Source organism: Scyliorhinus torazame, chromosome 2 (assembly GCF_047496885.1).
Source record: "Scyliorhinus torazame isolate Kashiwa2021f chromosome 2, sScyTor2.1, whole genome shotgun sequence".
NCBI lineage: Eukaryota > Metazoa > Chordata > Chondrichthyes > Carcharhiniformes > Scyliorhinidae > Scyliorhinus > Scyliorhinus torazame.
The window spans coordinates 202,931,586-202,949,680 of NC_092708.1; the positions used below are offsets into that span (position 1 = coordinate 202,931,586).

General features: G+C 49.5%; 1 protein-coding gene and 1 long non-coding RNA gene across 3 annotated transcripts in view; one reads left to right on the forward strand and one right to left on the reverse strand.

Moving 5' to 3' along the window:
• The window catches only part of pard3bb (par-3 family cell polarity regulator beta b), a 1,556,033-nt gene that overhangs the window by 508,175 nt on the left and 1,029,763 nt on the right, over positions 1-18,095 (forward strand). The gene's annotated exons all lie outside the window — the stretch shown is intronic.
• Positions 3,854-8,920, reverse strand: LOC140395281 (uncharacterized). Its single transcript, XR_011936149.1, has 3 exons — positions 8,784-8,920; positions 4,990-5,062; positions 3,854-3,957 (listed from the first exon to the last, which is right to left on the reverse strand). It is a non-coding gene; the product is annotated as an uncharacterized lncRNA (long non-coding RNA).

The following is an 18,095-nucleotide window of genomic DNA, read 5'->3' on the forward strand; positions in this document are numbered from 1 at the left end:
TGGTTTGTTTCTGGGCAGCGAACTAGCCCTTGAGGGAAGCAGATAGTGGTTAGCATGGGGTTGGAGGGAGAGGGGTGTGGTGGATAGCTGAGGGGGTGGGGAAGGGGTTGAGAGATGGTTGGTAAGGGGGGACAGCAGTGGAGGCTGGACACCAAGGACGCAGGCTGCATTCAGGTCCAACTTGGCAGCCATAGCTATGAACAATTTAAAATAAAGGAAGCAATCTCCGTCTGCCAGGGCAGATGGAGGTTTGGAACCCGGGATCGTGGTGGGGAAATATTATTGGCATGAGAATCACAGACTGTGCAATATATTTTATTCAAAACATGCATTTTCTTTCCAGTCAAGTCAAACGTTTTTCATGCTGCCCACCATTTGGCTGGTGCTGTTCAGCTTTGCACAGCTCTCAATGGCCACCCGACCCCATGAAAATCTTGCTATCCTACAAGACGAACTGTTAAGGAGCTGCTTGCTTCATCACCTGAAAGTGCCCAATTAACGACATGGGCAGCTTCACCTGCCCACCCTTTTCCTGCCCTTGCAAAAATCAGCAGGGTAGGGAACTGAGGCAGGATGTCATGGTGGACAATGTCAGCATCATTTTCTTGGTCCTGATTTGGCACATGAAAATTCAACCTCTAGATTTTTGGATTTGTGGAGGGAGTTTTGAGCGTTGGGTGGCAACAATGTGTGATCAAGAATGTTTTGAAGGGGAAATAAAGGAAGGGTAGTTTTTCTTCTTTTTTCATTAACTTTTTTAATGCACTATAGATTCTGGATAATGATTTAAATAACAATATTTCTTTATTTTATTTTCTGACATTGCCATGAACTCAGGGTGACCAACTCCTGAGAAAAATATAAGGGAAACCGAACCATGCGAATGAGTGAAGAGACCAGATCGGCGGGAACAATGCGACTGGGGTGAGAGGGTGGGAAGTGGTGTAAGAGGGGTTTGTCTTCCCTCCCGTGGTGAAAAACGAAAGCATTTTTCAGCTTGAAACAAAGGAAGGGTAGTTATATGATTGTAGTTGATGTGTTTGTGTTGGGGGTTGGGGAATGCTAACGATGGGATTTTGAAAATATTGATACCTTTGGAAGGATAAAGAATATCAGAATAGCAGTACGTCATTCAGCCCCTTGTACCTTCTCTACCGTTCAATGAGATTATGGCTGATCCATACTTCAGAGAGCAGTACCTTAACAAAGAGAGCCAGGGACCCTGACTGCCTCCTGAAAAAAATGCACCGAGGTAACTCTCCCTCCCTGGTGTGTCGTAGTGCCTGCAGCTTCTCCTCCAGCTTAATGACCCTGAGCCAAAGTTCCTCAAGCTACAAACGCCTACTGCTGACGTGTTTGCCCTGGACTGCAATGTCATCAAGGAGCTCCACATGCTGCAGTTGATACATCACCTGTAATGGATTTTAAATAATGACTTAATTAAATTATTAAGTTATTTATGGTACGTTTTATACATTTTCAACTTGCAAAAGAACAGTTCCAACACTAGGAATGGGATAAACCTTGAACACTTGGTATTTACTCACCAGATATGCACCAAACAGAGAGCTACTCCTGCAGCAGGGCGAGACCAATTTCTGAAGCGTGAAGAAGTTAGAAAGCAAAAAAACAAAAGTGCGTGCACCTCTTTCCACGATGCACTGAATTCCCACTTTGATCCAAATTCCCAAATATACTCACTCAGACTATGTCCCACTCAGGATGTGCTCTCGGCTATAATACTAATTCAGCATCACAGCTATCCTAAATTCAAACATTTGACAGCTTGCCTAACGGTAACACTCTGGACACTGGGTGCGAGGTTTGTGGCTTCAAGTCCCACTCCAGGTGCTTCAGCACAATCTGGGATGGGACATCATGCAGTATTTTAGGGGTGTTACCATTTGGCTGGAACATTAAATCCAATATAGAAACAACCATGGCATATTTGCCAAGCAGAGGGGGAATTCTCTTAGCTGGTATTCATCCATCGAGCAACACTACTAGAAACACACTATTTGACGATTTGTTTCTCTCTCTGTATCGGTTGGTGTGACCTTTCTTGCCTATGCAACGATAGTTAATGCACTTCGAGAGTACTTAATTGGCTGCAATTCATTCATAAATGTAAGTTTGTTCTTTCATGTGTTCTTTTTTGGAGTTTATACTCTGCAGTGCAGGATTTTAGAATACCATGATTTATGTGGGGTTGAGGGATTAATATCCTCCACTCATCATCTCATCATGCCGTGGCACCTCTTCAAACATGAGAAATGATGGACAGGTAACTAACTACCTGCTGGTCCATTGAGCCAAGAGCACAATGTAACTAATTATAATAACCTCCTACTAGCAGCCATGAAGCCTCTCAGGAGAGGCAGAAGAGCACAAATGGCTCAGTGGATAGCATTTTGACCTTTGAGGGCTCAATCCCTGCTCCCAAGATTTGAGTACAAAATCTAGGTTGACACTTCAGTGCAGTACCGAGAGAGTGCTGTATTGTTGGAGGTGCTGTTACCAGATGAGGATTTAAAATGAAGCTCCCATCTATCCAATGAGATTGTGCAAAAGAGTCACAGAGTCATGGTCAGAGAGTTTTACAGCTCAGAAAGAGGCCTTTCGGCCCAACATTCTGTGCCGGACACCAGATACCTAAAGGTTCCAGAGGCTGGACAGAAAGGAACAGGGGGAATTCTCACTTCGTCCTGGCAAACATTTTGTCCTCCACCGTCATCACTAACATCAGAAAATTTACTTCAGTGCTGTTGGTGGGATCTCGGGATTGAAACATATAAGATTCTTAAGATCCTGAAGGGTATGTGGAGAGGATGTTTCCTTTTGGGCTGGTTTAGCATAGTGGGCTAAACAGCTGGCTTGTAATGCAGAACAATGGCAGCAGGGCGGGTTCAATTCCCGTACCGGCCTCCCCAAACAGGCACCGGAATGTGGCGACTAGGGGCTTTTCACAGTAACTTAATTGAAGCCTACTTATGACAATAAGTGATTCTGTTGAGGAGATTAGCACAGTGGGCTAAACAGCTGGCTTGTAATGCATAATAATGCCAGCAGCGCGGGTTCAATTCCCGTACCAGCCTCCCCGAACAGGCGCCGGAATGTAGCAACTTGGGGCTTTTCACAGTAACTTCATTGAAGCCTACTTGTGACAATAAGCGATGATTATTTTGTGGGAGAAACCAGAACTAGGGGTCGCTGTTTAACAATGATGGGTCGCCTATTTAGAATCCATAGAATTCCTACAGTGCAGAAGGAGGCCATTCGACCCATCGAGCCTGCACTGTCCTGCCGAAAGAGCACTGTACCTAGCCCCACTGCCCCACTTTATCCCTTGTAACACTGATCATGGACAAGCCACCTAACTGCACATTTGGACTGTGGGAGGAAACTGGAGCACCCGGAGGAAATCCATGGATACATGAAGAGAAAGTGCAAACTCCACAAAGTCACCCAAGGCCGGAATTGAACCTGGAACCCTGGTCCCTGGTGTTGTGAGGCAGCAATGCTAGCCACTGTGCTGCCAATTTAAGACAGAGATGAGGAGAATTTCTTTTCTCTGTGACTATAGAGTCTTTGGAACTCTCTTCCACTAAAGGCGTGGAAGCAGATTCTTTGAATATTTTTAAGGCAGAGCCAGATAGATTCTAGATGAGCAAGGGGGTGAAAGTTTAAGAAGGACATGTTGAGTCTACGTCGAGTAAAACAAAGGTGTTGTGTTAGGTACACTGGTCTAACACTGGCTGCAACTGGATGCAGCTTAGATCAGAAAGATACTCCAGACCTTGAAGTTAGTTCAATCAGGTTTATTGAAGTGGAGATGCCGGCGTTGGACTGGGGTGAGCACAGTACGAAGTCTTACAACACCAGGTTAAAGTCCAACAGGTTTGTTTCGATGTCACTAGCTTTCGGAGCGCTGCTCCTTCCTCAGGTGAATGCAGAGGTCTGTTCCAGAAACACATATATAGACAAATTCAAAGATGCCAAACAATGCTAAGAATGCGAGCATTAGCAGGTGATTAAATCTTTACAGATCCAGATAGGTTTATTGAACTAATAGCACAGTTAGCACAGTTCTCTGTGAGTTCGACACTCTGCTAACTTAAGTGTGGTTACTCTGTCTGACTGAACCAGACTAGCTCTTAGCCACGTGGTGGAGGTGTGAGTTTGTAACAACACCCTTGACTGACTCTAGATGTTCATCAGTGGAAAGAGGTGGAGTGTGAGTGCCTCGTGTCTTTTATAGTCAGATCCCACCCCTGAGTGTCCTGCCTGCTTATTGGTCATGTCCTGTTCTCTGTGTCCATTAGCTGCTTGTCTGTATATCATTATGTGTGTGTCCGCATATCATGACAAAAGGAACATCATTTCATTTGCAATACAATATATACACTGCTTGATAGATCCCTACCGGGTTCCTGCTATGGTCGGTGCCTTCCTGGCCGACCTTTTATACAAAGGTTAATAGAGATCCTCCTCCCGTACCGGCGGCGGTCGTCCTCCACAAGGACCATGGGGAAGATAATCATTCCACCCCATAGGTCCCATGTGGGATATTACAGAAAGGTAATCGGGTATTGGTGGGAATATGGGGTTGAGGTAAAAATCAGATTAGCCGTGAACCTATTAAATGATGGAGCAGACTCGAGGGGCCATGTGGCCTACTCCTGCTCCTATTTCATGTCTTTGTATGTAACTGCATACAAATTGGCTACATCAAATCAGCTCCCATACTTCAAAAAAATATATAAGTACCTTATTGGCTGTAAAGAGTTTGGGGTATCTCGAGGTCATGAAAGGCACCATTTAAGTGCCAGTCTGTCTTTTATGTGATGAAAGCTGTCGGACAATTTAGGGCTGGAACAAGATGGGGCAAAATTCTCTTTAACCCTCTGAAGACAATTAAATGGAATGCAGTTCCTGCTTTCTTCACAGCTCCCTACCATATACAAATAAATATTCTGGTTATTTACTGACCTGTGATTTGCATGGACTCTGCATGCTGACTGTACTGTTGCCTGGAGCCATGCCAGTATGCGAGTGCTCAGATCTGTGTAGAATTTCCCAATGTGTGATCGTAATCATGCCAAGAATCACAACAAGCAAAATATAAGTAAATACATAAATAAAAGGCCCTCAATCATGACAGATACAAAGCACTTATCTAAATGGCATAATCAACAAGAGAAGTGAGCTATTCCAATTGGGCATCTCCAACAATTGACAGTAAACATTGATTCATATTTAGGAATTACTGCATTTTCAATGCAAGTTTTTTTTTTTTAGCAGCCTATTAGGTACAGAGGAAAGATAGTCATGCAGTCCTAATCAAAATCAGAACCATACAGCGTAAAAGGAAGCCAATTGGTTCACCATGTCTCTGCTACCTCTTCCAAAGAGCTTTCCAATTTATCATATTCCCCCCTTTTTGTCCCCACTGCTGTTGCTAACTTCTGGTTGGCTCTTAAATGTTGCTCGTTGCGTCTTTACTTAATTTGCTCTGTTTCTATAACCTTTGCCCTAGAGTCGCCAGGTATCTTTATGATACCACCGCGAGGTTCAAGTTCAAGTGCTGATCAATAACTCAATACACCAGTTAGTAAGCTTCAAATCAAAACACATTTATTATACACAGTCAATCACTACTCATGTATAAAACTCTACTTACTAGACTATCTCTAACACTAAAAGGCCTATACTTAGCTTTGGAACTGGCCCACCAGGTCAGGGGAACAAATGGCCTTTCGTTCGATTCTGAGTCTGCAGGATTCAAAGCTGGTATGGACTGGTAGCTAGGAGCGCCTATCTCGTAGCGTGTGTTGACTGGAGACTTACTTGGTTGCGCAGCTACTAGGCAGGTCACTGTCAAGGATTGTTTCGTGCTGCTGAGTGACCCTGCCAAGAAGGACAAATTGAACTTGGGGACTCTATTTTATAGTCCCCAGGGGCTCCGCGCCCTTTTGGGCGGACCCCGTACCTGGTTCCAACTGATTGGACTAAGTTCTGATCACTTGGATCGATTTCTCCAATACTGGAGCTGTTCCCTGATCGCTGGGCGGTTCCTCAATGTCCGTTGGCCTTCCTTTGTCTTGGCTCCTGCTGGCGCCGAGGAGTCTGGCTTGGCCTTGTTTACCTTAACTGTTTCCAATTGTTCCCGGGGATCGCTCATTAATGTGCAGACGGTTGTTAGTTTCAGTGCTGTCTGGGTTCCTGCAAGTTCTGATATAGGAAACTTTGCACCTGCTTGTTTTTCCTGCGTTGACTGAATGTCCCTGCATTCTTTGCGGATCTCCATTTTAAAGTCGGGAAGTGGCCAACCCAGGTGGCTACACTGCCTTGCAATCTTTTTCTCCTTTTCAGGTATATACCTAATTCCCTTATGTAATTTACTATTGAACCTGCTTCCTCCAGCCTTTCAGGCAGTGTATTCGAGACCATCACACTGTGCCTTGTAAAAACAATTCTCTTCATCTCCCCTCCTTTTGCCAATTATCTTAAATCTGTGTCCTCTGGTTACTGACCTACTTGCCAATGGGAATAGTTTCTCCTTCTAATTTCTCTTTCTCAATTTATGTGGTATTTTCACTTCCCACACCAAGCAGCCTTGTAGCCTCTCTGAAAGAAGCTGCCAATTTAATGCTAAATTATGGGCTGTTTTGTGCTTGAACTCCTGACCACTAGAAACCGGGTTGAGATTAAGTAAGCCTATTATTGTAATGCAGTGTGTCGGAGTGCGTCCTAGTAACTAGTGTTGTAGAGACCGAAGAGAGTGGAAGGAAAGACAGTGTCTTTAAAAAAAACCCACAAGTTTTCCTTTCAACGACAAAAGGAGAGAAAATCTGCAATCGGTTAGTTTGGACTGGGTGCTTTGAGTGTTCCAGCGCATTGCTCTAACTGCTGAGTGTTGTGAAAATGCTGTTTGAATTTCGGCTGATTATGAAATTGCAATGTATGATGTTTGGAGTCCAGCAAAGTTCTTTTAAACCAGCTCATCTAGGAACAAGGTGGAGAGAGTAGAGAAGGTTAAAGGCAGGTTTAAGAGAGACACTTAAAACCGTGAGAGATTTTGATAGTGAATAGGGAGAAACTACTTCTCCTGTCTGAGTGTTGCTAAAATAAGGACACAGGTTTTAAGGTAGTTGACAAAAGAACCAGTGGTGAGATGAGAATTTTTGTTTTACACACAGCCATTGTGATTTGAAACGCGCTGCCTGAAAGGAAGCAGGATCAATGGGTGGCAGTGATTAGCACTACAGCTTCACACTGCCAGGGACCCAGGTTCGATTCTGACCTTTTGCGACTGCCTGTGTGAAGTTTGCATGTTCTCCCCGTGTCTGTGGGGTTACTTCGAGGTGCTCCGGTTTCCTCCCATGGTCCAAAGATGTGCCGGTTAGGTGGATTATCCATGCTAAAATTGCCCCCTAGTAGGGGTCAGGGCAGGGGAGTGGGCCTGCATAGGGTGCTATTTCGAATGATCTCCTTCTGTACTATGGGAATTCCATAATTCTAACAGTAACTGTCAAAAATGGAATTGGCTAGATGTTTGAAAAATTCCAGGGGCATGGAAAAAAATACACTGGGAGTAGGACAAATTGGAGAGCTCTTTCAAAGGTTCTGCAAAGGCCCAGTGGACCTGATGGTTTCCATTTGTGCTCTATGATCCTATGATTATAAATTCTGCACTTATTTCAGTGGAAATTATGTGAAAAGGGCATCTGAACCAACCCGCCCGTTTTCCTCCAGGCAGGTCTGATAAAAATTGGGGAGCAAAGATCTACAATTGTTTCTTCCCAATGATCAGGTGTCTCTCCTCTGACTCAGAAGGTTGTTTGTTCAATTCCCACCCCAGAGACTTGCATTCAAAATCCAGCCTGATGTGACAGTGCAAGGCATTGAGGGACTGCGGTGCCATATTTCAGAGGAGGTGTTAAAATAAGGCCTTGGTTACCCTCTCAGGTGTATGTTAAATAAAAGTGGGGGAATCCTCCCCCATGACTGGCCAATATTTATCCCTCAACCAACATTCCTGAAGCAGGCTGTGTGGCCATTACCATATTGCAGTTTCCAGGAACCTGCTGTGGGCACATTGGCTGCCACGTGTCTGACATAACAGAAGTGGCTACACTTTGCAAAAGTTCTTTATTGGCTGCAGAAGTACTTTGGGATGACCTGAGGTGGTGGCAGACATTATCACAGTGGTGGGCAATCTGCGGCCCACAAGGCATTTTGTTGGTCGTTGTCCATGCGTAGGGTCGCCACATTCCCCTGCTTTCCGTCTGTGCAGTTTTTTTTCTTATCGGTATGACAGAAGTGATCTGCACATAAAGCAAGGGCAAGTGAAGTGAAGTGCACGCTGATTGCTCACAACATTGACTGTGTGAGCCGTGCGCTCCCTGTGCATCCAATCAAAGCATAAATACTTATTTTATCGTTTGTAGTCAATAGTTTTATTAATTTATAAATGATTAGGAATTTTCTATAATTCTTTATGAAACATTCAAATCATATTAAATATATTTAATCTGACGCATGGGGTCATGGTAGTGAACATGCCCTATTTCAATCAATTGAGGTTGGGGAGGGCCACTCATGCAATCCACTCAACAGCCTAGGTTGCCTATCAAGCAAAGTTGCCATAGTCTCAGATGACCATCGACCACTTTCCCTTTTGAGGGGGAGAGCTGATTGGTGGTGATGCCTATCACTGTGTTGTAGGCATGCAAACCTTTCTTCGAGCAGAGCTGATCTGAAAGAAAGCCTTTAACATTCACCTCAATATGTACAGTGGACTCACATCAGTACCGGTCAAGGGTTGTTTTTATAATATCCAGCATGCCTCCTGACCTCCCATTCAGTAGACGTTTCCACTCGAGATGACAGCAAGAAAGACCAAAGGACCGTCGAAGCTGGAAATCTGAAACAAAGAAAAGCAGAGAATGATGGAAAGAGTCAACATGCCGTTCTCACTCCGGATGCTGATGTGAGATCTGCAGTATTTAACATTCAAGTTTGTGCAATTGCTCCAGCAGTATAATCCTTGGAAAGCAAGTGTAGTTAACAAGTCTGGTTGGACCTATTCTTGGAAAATTTCGTCGCCTGGCCTCCCACTTCCAATTGCCTCAAAATGTCTTTCGCCCCCCCCCCCCCCAATTATTATATTTTTGTCATTTATAATTGTTTTAAAATGTAAATAATGCTATTGTTTTAAATACCCCTGTTTTCTCTTGGGATTACTTACAGCAGTGACCAGCAGGTTAACCTATCATTTCTGGTGAGTTGGCAACCCTGCTTGAAAGAGGGGGAAATAATGAACTGTGAGTAATGTGAAGTGTGGTTCTGGTCACTGCTGTAAAGAGGTTAGTCAGGTCTGTAGGGAAATGGGGAATATGTTGGAATGATTGCATTTTGAGTTTGGAACTAAAGCTGGTACCTGCTGGGCACCATCTGTGGTTTTATTTGTCTGCCTTCGTCAGACCTGCTATGTGTGCATAATTAAAAAGAAAATAAACACTGCTGTGAAATGATGACACCAAATCCTGTAACACGTGATTATTATAAAAAGAGGTCATGCCAAACCGAACTGCAGTGATTGGGTGTAATATTCCAACAAGATTCACTTATCCAAATTGAAGTTCCAAGTACTTCCTAAGCTGAACGATTCAGACCCCCCCCCCCCACAACCCACAGTGAACTCTTACTTCACGGGTCAGCTGTTCAAATGACCCAGGCTCAGTATCGGAATAGTGCTAATGCTGGGTGTGGAGAGCAAGGTTTCAGGTTTGGGCTCTTCTGTTAGTATTTTATCATAGGAAAAATAATAAGAACCAGAGGTTGATGTCTATTTGTTTTCTGCTGCCCAATTCATGATTTCATCTTCTTATCTGGTATCAGATTGAGCTCAGGCTTGGGGATAGCCAGTCCCGTTGGTGCAGCAGTATGAGTATGGCTATCTGCTGGCACTTGAGGGTCAGAGAAAGGAAAGTTCATTCAAGATACCCACTTCTGAATTGCTTGCTTGTGACTCCTGAGAGATACGAATGCTGTGCAACCAAAGAACTTGCTAAGGTTTACAGTTGTGGCTCAGTATCTGACATTCTCAGCTGTGAGCCAGAAGGTCATGGTTCCACTCCCACTCTGGAGACCTGAGCAAATAACCCAGCCTGACACTTCAGTGCCGCTACTGCGGTAATGCTGTGCTGTCGGAGGTCCTGGCTTCTAGATGCGATGTTACCCGAGGCACTACCAGCTCTTTCGGGCGGTTGTGAAAGGTCACGTGCCCTACTTCAAAGAAGAGGGAGTTCGCCCCAGTGTCCTGGGCTAAATTTTTTACCTCTCTCGATGTTGCTTAAACATATGGGGCGGGATTCTCCGACCCCCCGCTGAGTCGGAGAATCCCTGGCGGGCGGTGTGAATCCCGCCCCGACGCCGGCTGCAGTATTCACCGACGTTGGTTTTCGGGCGGGGACGGGGTTTACGTCACGCCGGTCGGGGGCCGTTGGCAGCGCCCCCCCGGCAATTCTCCGGGCCCCGATGGGCCGTCAGTTCCTGGCCAGTCCCGCCGGCGTGAAATGGACACGGTCCCACACGGCGGGACCTGGCTGGTAGGCTGTCTCGTGGGGTCCTCGGAAGGGGGGGGGGGGGGTGGGGGGGGGGGATCCGGCCCCGGGGGGGGCCCACGGTGCCTGTCCCGCGATCGGGCCCACTGATCTAAGGGTGGGCCTGTACCGTGGGAGCACTCCTTCCTTCCACGCCGGCCTCTGTAGGGCTCCGCGATGGCCGGCGCTGAGAAGAACTCCCCTGCGCATGCGCAGGAACATGCCGGCCGGTCTGCGCATGCGCGGAACCACGGCGGCGGTTCTGCGCATGCGCCAACTCGCGCGGCCCTTCGCCGCCGCTTGGCATAGCGCCAACCCCTCCGGCGCCGGCCTAGCCCCCGGAAGTGTGGAGGATTCCGCAATGTCCGGTTTGGCCCAACGCCGGAGTAGTTTGCGCCGTTCTTGGCGCAGGCGTCGGGCCATCCCGTCAATTGCGGGATAATCCACTCATGATCTGGGATTGTGTCTGCAAATTGGTTGTTACATTATCTACATTACAACAGTGGCAATTCAAGAGAGGTACACTGTAAAGTGCTTTGGGGTCATCTGAAGTTTGTGAATGCCTTTTTTATATTTAAGCCACCGGGAGCACAGATACACGAGGGTGATGAGGTTATGAGGAAACATCTACAGCATTGAATCTACTGGCCATTTTTCATCTGTGAGAGCGCAAAGAAAATATTGCGCTTATTTAGTTCCTGCTCATGTTCACATGAATACTGGTGACTTGAGTGAGGTAAAACGAGAGAGACACACTTCTGTGTAGCCATACCCCAATGTGAGAGATACTGGTCGTGATTCTCCAGAAAGATTTCGAAGTATGCTAATGGCAGGAACTGCGGCGAGCCTCCCAGGGCTTGGCCGACAATGCAGTGCAACGCTGATTGGCCCACTTAACGAGGCCCCATGGGCTTCTCACCGAAAATGAAGGCTTGCCAGCCGATTTATCATAGATTATCATAGAAGTTACAGTGCAGAAGGAGGCCATACGGCCCATCAAGTCTGCACCGGCTCTTGGAAAGAGCACCCTACCCAAGGTCAACACCTCCACCCTATCCCCATAACCCAACAACCCCACCCAACACTAAGGGCAATTTTGGACACTAAGGGTAATTTATCATGGCCAATCCACCTAACCTGCACATCTTTGGACTGTGGGAGGAAACCGGAGCACCCGGAGTAAACCCACGCACGCATGGGGAGGATGTGCCGACTCCTCACAGACAGTGACCCAAGCCGAAATCGAACCTGAGACCCTGGAGCTGTGAAGCAATTGTGCTATCCACAATGCTACCGTGCTGCCCCGGGATTTGCTGGGACCGTGCTCGCCAGCGCCCTATGCTAATGTAGAGAAGCATTTAAACAGCAGTTGCACAGCCAACCCCACTCCGCTCGCAACCATGGCGCTGAGAAGCCTGGCCCCAAAGTTTGGAGACGGGAATCTGGAGAGTCTCCTAGATGCGGTGGAGGCCAGGAAGGATGTGTTGTTCCCCCCGAGGGTTCCGGAGCGTGAGCCACGGGGCAGCCAATGCCGCCTGGGATGAAGTAGCAGCAGCCATCAGCTCGGGCAGTGTGACCAGGAGGACTGGCCTCCAGTGCCGCCAGAAGGTCAATGACCTACACCGGGCAGCATGAGTGAGATGACACCTGTCCCCTTCCCAACCACTGTGAGCCGCTCGTGCAGCTATCGAAGCCTTCTTTCTCCACAGGAGAAGCTCTCCCACAATCGCTGGGAGAGGGCCCAGACTGCTGAAGGAGTGCCAAACATAAGATTCCTCACGACCTCCGAGGATTGGGCCCTGGAGGTGACAGGGGTGGCTGCGGACAGAGCAGTCACCAAAGCGGAGGTCAGCGCATGCCACAGAGGTGAGGATCCACCGGGCCCCACCTGGGACCTGTCAAACATGAGTTATTATTGCCATATAGACTGACCTATCCTTCCCACTGACCACATCTCAATTCTCCGCAGGCCGGCCAGCTGACTGCGCTGGCCCATCCGTGGTGACCCCCATCCCCTGCTTCTCATGAGACATCCTCGTGGGAGAGCGCCAAGGATGCCAGAATTGATGCGTCACAGCTGTCATCCCTAATCTCCCCCAGCGCAGAGAGCCACACCTCGGTGGGCAGCGCTCATGGTCTGGTTTCTGGGTCACATTCTGATGGCAGCACATCAGGTGGAGGCAGTAACACCCAGGCGAGACAGCAGTCAGCTGGGTGCCAGCCAGATGCTGAGCCTGTGGATCAGGCTATCCCTGAACTGATTCAGAGGGAGATGTCAGTGACATTCCAGCAGGTCCCAGATGCTACGGGCGCATAGCACCGAGGCCAACCCGGTGCTATGGAGCACAGTAGAGAGCCTGGTGCATGATATCAGCAGCAATAGTGGTGGTGTCCAAGGCGTGGTGCAGTCGGTGACGGTCATGGCTGAGGGGCTTGGTAGACTGTCCGACTCCCTGGGGGACGTGACCCATCCCGGGCTGACCTTGATGAGGTTGTGCAGGACATGTCCTGGTCGAGGCGCTGTGGAGCTTTTCCCAGTTGCAGGTGGACATTGCCAAGGTGCTGCAGAGCATGCACCAGTCACTGAGGAGTATTGCCACCATGATGCCGACATTGGGGAACCACCAGGGCTGGCAATGCCAGACAATGCAGGGGCAGCCGGGACTCTATCCAGCTGTCCCACCATCCTGAGGTAAACCCCAGGGCCCTATGGGCACCAACCGGGAGGAGGCGGCACTGGGTGCCAACCCGGATCTGTCCTATGGAATGGGGATGGTGACCACCAGCTCCCCTAAGACGACCACGTCTCGCAGTCAACACCCGGCAGGGCGCACGGCTGTGCATGTGCCGCCAAAAAGTGCGCCTGGGCCATCCGACCCCAGAGCCTCCGGATGACGCCTGCAGACTGGAGATATACCTAGACATAGTGGTAGAGCAAGGAAGGCAAAGTACGACGAGGCACTGGGGGAAGGGGGTAACTACGTGAGGGGGTGGTGGGGAGAGTGATGCGGCCCCAAAACCCTTCCGTATGCATGTGTGAGCGAGCACTCAGCAGACAGGCAGGGATCAGTTTATCGCATATATTGAGGAGCACCAGCGCTCAGCTCTTTGTGGGTTATCATCACCCCCCTGCCCTCGACAGTGACCCACTGACGGTGCCAACACTGTCCCAACATCCTGGAGCGGGGGAAATAGGGGAAGTGGGGTGGGGACGGTAGCGATGATGACCAGGCCATGCCCTGTGTGAAGTGGGCGAGTATGAGAGCCTCCCTGGCCCTCCGTGCTTGCCGGACCCTTGCCGCTGCAGCCTGTCCTGCAGCTTCTGGCTGATCACCCGGTTCCTCCTCAGGATGTCCGTCAGCCCCTCCTGGTCCGCAGAGTGCCTCCTCATCATCCTTGTCGCCCTCCTCCTCCTCAGAGGTAGCCACATATTTCTCATCCCTCACTTCCAACAAGTCGCCCAGCTGCTATGCCAGGTAGTGGAGGACACAACAGGTCACCACAAAGCGGGCGACCCTCCTGGGGGTGTACTGCAGGGCAGCACCGGAGCAGTCGAGGCATCGGAAGCGCATTTTAAGCACTCCAATGCACCACTCAATGGCAGCCCGGGGGGCCATATGGTCCCTGTTGTATCAGGTGTCCGCTTTGGACTCTGGTCTCCATACTGGCGTCATTGGCCAGGTCCTCAGCGGATACCTGTTATTCCCTGGGAGCCAGCCAGCCATACTGGGGGTGATCCTTGAAAAGGACGGGGCTGTCTGGCTGCCCCAGAATGTAACACTCCCTGGGAAGCATGCACACATGTGCATGAACTGCATGTGCTGGTCACACAGGGGCTGAATATTCAGCAAATGGAACCCATTTCTATTGATGTAAGGTACTCCCAGCTAGCCTGGTGCATGTTGGCGACGTGCATGCAGTCCATCAGCCCCTTGGACCTGAAACATCCCGCGATGGCAGAGAATCCTGCTGCCCAGACATCTTATTGGGCTTGGCCCATGTGAAAGTTGATATAGTTTTCCCCCCCGGCAAACAGGGCATTCGTGACCTGACAGATGCACCTGTGGGCTGTGGCCTGCGAGATGGCACACAGGTCCCTGCTCTAGCGCTGCAAGGATCCCGAGGTTGCGGTGAACATGCCGGCCATCGAGAGCGGGTGTCCTTTTTCTCCACATGGTGCCAGGTCCGTGAGGACATTGCAAAGGTGCAGCACTGTCTCCTTGTTGAGGCAGAGCCTCCTGCGGTACGTGCTGTCCGTCATCTGTTTGAATGACCAGCGATGCTTGTACACCCTGGGCTGTCGCATGCCTCCCCCTCCTGGGTCTCACCCTGGACTGATTGGCGGCCGGGTCCTCCGGGTGTGGGGTGGGGTCCGGCACATGGGCTGATGCCTTGAGCCTCTGAAGATGCTGCTGCTGCCGCCATCTCCGGCGCCTGGCCTACCAGCAGTGCCAATAGGGCCTGTTCTGCAGGGTCCAAAATACCGTCCATATTGTTCAATATCTGTAAGGAATTGGGGGAGAGTATTAGACAGACAAACAGAGGTGGCTCCCACAGCTGGGACCCTCTTTTCCCCCATTGATCTCCTCCACCACACCCGGCATGCCCTCTCTACGCACACCTGACCATAGCGGGGTTCCCTTCAACAGACCCCAGACCCTGTGCCCCTGACACTCGCACATAACGTTATCTGGACTGGGCGCTGGTCCCCTCCCCGTTGCACTCTCCACCCTCCGGTCGTGGACATGTCCGCGGTGCTGGGGCCCATCCCCTGGCTGATCGGTTCTCGGCTACTGTGTTTGTGGTGTTGCCTCCCACAGTCTTCAGGCATAGTGACCAGACATCATCCCTGATTTAGGAAATGACTCCCACATGCTACATGGCCCGCCCACCCACAGGAATCCATTTGGGATGTGTGAAGTGCTCACTTAACTTTGGTTGCCTGTATGCTTGAGCGGAGCCGGGGGGGAGGGCGGGCTGGCGCTGCCGAACTTTAGTAATTATTATTGGGCGGCGAATATAGCCATGATCAGGAAGTGGGTGGTGGGGGGAGGGTCGGCATGGGAGCATGTGGAGGCGGCATCATGCAAGGGCACCAGTTTGGGGGCGTTGGTAACGGTGCCTCTGCCATTCCCTTCGGCACGGTACTGCACCAGTCCAGTGGTGGTGGCAGCCCTGAGGGTCTGGGGGCAATGGAGGGGGTATGTTGGAGCGGAGGGAGCATCGGTGTGGTCTCCAATCTGTAATAATCACTGGTTTGCCCCGGGAAGGCTGGATGGAGGGTTCCGGAGATGGCAGAGAGCAGGGATTGAGAGGATGGGAGATATGTTTGTCGAGGGGAGCTTTTCTAGCCGGGGGAGCTGGAGGAGAAATTTGGATTGGCGAGGGGAATTGGGTTTAGGTACCTGCAGGTGCGCGACTTCCTACGCAGGCAGGTCTCAACCTTCCCGCTCCTACCACCAAGGGGGATACAGGACAGGGTAGTTTCCAGAATGTGGGTGGGAGAAGGGAGGGTTTCTGACATTTACAAGGAACTCATGGGGTCAGAGGAGACGCAGACCGAGGAGTTGAAACGCAGGTAAGAAGAGGTGTTAGGTGGAGAGATAGAGGATGGTACCTGGGTGGACGCGTTGAGCAGAGTCAACGCCCCCACAACATGTGCCAGGCTCAGCCTGATACAATTTAAGGTTGTTCTCCGGGCCCACATGACAGTGGCCCGGATGAGCAGGTTCTTTGAGGTAGAAGATAGGTGCGCAAGGTGTGCGGGAGGGTCTGCGAACCATGTCCATATGTTCTGGGCATGCCCGAAGCTTAGGGGATTCTGGCAGGGGTTTGCGGATGTCATGTCCAAGATATTAAAAACAAGGGTGGCACCGAATCCAGAGGTTGCGATTTTTGGAGTGTTGGAAGACCCGGAAATCCAGGAGGAGAAAGAGGCAGATGTTCTAGGTTTGCTTCCTTGGTAGCGGGACGGTTACTATTAGCATGGAGGTACCCAAACCCCCGATGACGGAGGCCTGGCTAACTGACATGGCTAGCTTTCTCTGTTTGGAGAAAATCAAGTTTGCCTTGAGAGGGTCACTGTTAGGGTTCGCCCGGAGGTGGCAGCCGTTCGTCGATTTCTTTGGGGAGGTGGTGGGGGTTAGCTTAGTTTAGAGTAGGGGGTTAGTAAAGGTGGGACCTGTAAGGGAGGAAGACGGCTTTTGCACTATGTTTATATTTTCATGTACATTGTTTATTTTGTTGTTGTTGTAAAACCATAAATACCCCAATAAAATGTTTATTAAAAAAAAACTATGATTGCCAATTCAGCAATAGCCTTCAGCCGCACAGCCAGAGGCCTCAGCAGTCGGTGGGGGTTACACTCGGTCGGTGGGGCTGACAGGCAGGGACAAGCGTTGCCCAAGGAGTGGGTACACTTGATCCAGGGGTCGGCATGGCAAAGCCGCACATGGTTGGCCCCTGACCCCACCACCAATGGCGCACTGTGAGCGAAGATGGCTACTCGCCTCCTTGGCTCCCCACAGAAGCCGTAACGCCAGGTTCAGTTTTTAAAAAGGAGTACTAATCGGCACTCTGGTGATATGCCTGTGGGCCATATCAGAGTTGGATGGTGTGAGATCTCCAACCAGCAAGTGGCGGTACAGACACCCCATGCAGGTTTCAAGACCAAGGTCATGTGACCTGAAGACCTGTATATAAGGAGAGGCTCATCTGGCCATCTCCAGACAAACATGAGGTAGAGGTTGATAAGACGTATATGTAACAGGTCAGAGAAGCTGTAAGTTCCCCAGAGGAGCAACACTCCATGATAACGTGCTCTGTATCAGATTGCCACCCTAATGCGCGAGACACAATAAAAGGATCTTGGTTGGACAGATCAAAGTGTTTGGTGAGTTAATCTTAAAGTACAAGAGACCAAACACAATAGGCACCAGCGTGACCACTTGCTGGGGAGGCCGCTGAATCACAGGAGGTCATTGGATGTGTGGTGGCTCCCATTAATTGTATGGAAATTGGGCTTAAGTGGTGATCATTAGTTTCTCACCTCGCTACGGCGGGATCCCAATTTCACCTACGGAGTGGGTCGGTTGCATTGCAAACTGTTTGGCGCCTGGCACGTTCCCGATTTTGGCCTCTCCTGCTAGTCACCAGCTTCATCGCGCTCTCACTCGAGTGTAACAAAACCATAGAATCATGCCCACTGCCTTCGGAAGGGAAAGGGACAGTGTTGAGCAAATGTCGTACAAAGTTAATTAAATCTGTGTCAGTTGGAGCAGAACTTAGTCTTGTGTCAGTGAAAGGGGATAATTCAGCTTTGACAGAAGCTAATTTTGTGGAACTTATCTGCACTTCAGTCAGAGTTCATCAGTTTCTGTGTGTCAGGGGGTTGCAATGCTGATAAATAATTACTGAGCATTACAGCTTTTTGACATCTGTCAGTGTTTATAGTGCCATTGTACAACAGTGCATTCTTATGTTGTGGGG